This window comes from Pseudoliparis swirei, chromosome 3 (assembly GCF_029220125.1).
Source record: "Pseudoliparis swirei isolate HS2019 ecotype Mariana Trench chromosome 3, NWPU_hadal_v1, whole genome shotgun sequence".
NCBI classification, from domain to species: Eukaryota; Metazoa; Chordata; class Actinopteri; order Perciformes; family Liparidae; genus Pseudoliparis; species Pseudoliparis swirei.
Window position 1 is genome coordinate 1,844,271 of NC_079390.1, and position 1,344 is coordinate 1,845,614.

Here is a 1,344-nt window from a genome sequence, read left to right on the forward strand (position 1 = left end):
AATAAAACAACCGAGAGCTCAACAGAACAAAGCAAAACAAAGTTCAACCCTGAGAAAACAGTAAAAACATAAACTAATAAATAAATAAAATAAAATCATTTAGTAAAGTCTACAATAAAATAAAGCAGTAAAGCGACGACATCACATGAAAGCCAGTCTGTAAGAATGGGTTTGATATTTAAATATCAACTCTTTTTCTGTTTTTTTATGCTCTTGATAGTTTTAATTATTTGGAAACGTTATGTGCTTAAGATACTTTAAAAGTCCCTCAATCTTTTGACTGATGAACAACAGAGCATACAAAACAACATTATATCACCAATAACTTATCTGATTTAATTATGTGCATGAATATTACGTCCGATAGTATACAAGAAAACTGTAGATGTATATATATTTTAACATGTTTTCTTCCTTTGTGCTATGAAGTATAATTAATAAAAGTTACTGTACGTACCTCTGCCAATTATAATATTTAAACTGTTAATAAAACTATGTGATTGATACAGAGCATTGAACAATAGCCTGGATGCTTTATGCACCGATTCCTTCCCAATACAATACATCCAAAACTATATAAAAATGGCGCAGGGAGTGGAAAAAATACAGCTTTTGATTAAAAGATGTGGACAAATTGTAGAATATCTTCTAACTGGGGAACCTACAGGATATTTAGTGAACATAGGCTGACCAGAGGGGCCTTTGGGCTACTTTAATGTATATGGTGTGACTTTAGGACCTAGAAATATAATAATGTTGCTTTGGAAATGATCACAGTGAAGATTTATGGAGGGTTCATTTATTTGTTGGTAGCTTCCACTCTCCAGTCTGCCAGTATCAGTCGATGATGAACCATAATTGCTAACCGGTGAACACAATAAGGTCACATGGCCCTATTGTGATGCTATAGCCTGTGATGTTATCTCCTTTGGTCTGTCTATGTTACAGTATTAGTCACACACCACTTAGCATTGCTTAAATATCTTTATCTTATAATGCTATCATAGTGATTCGTCATCATTTGTTAATAAGAACCCTCTAGTGCTCCAGGCATTGGTTTGATTGAGAGGCCCCTAGAGGCCCCTGACTGCTGGGAACTTGTTATTAGCTGGTGGAGGAAGGGTAAAAGCTTAAAATGGCCACCATGCCCTGCTCACCATCAGCAGCATCATCAGCATCATCACCATCAGCAGCAGCAGCAGCATCACCACCTCACAAGCCCATCCCCTAGCGTCCGTCCAGGGAACGTGCCCCGGATGCGCATGCGCGTAGAGATACTGCCGCTGTGCGCTGTTATTATTGTACAGAGTACATTCTTCTTCTTCTTTTCTTTTTTTTGGGGGG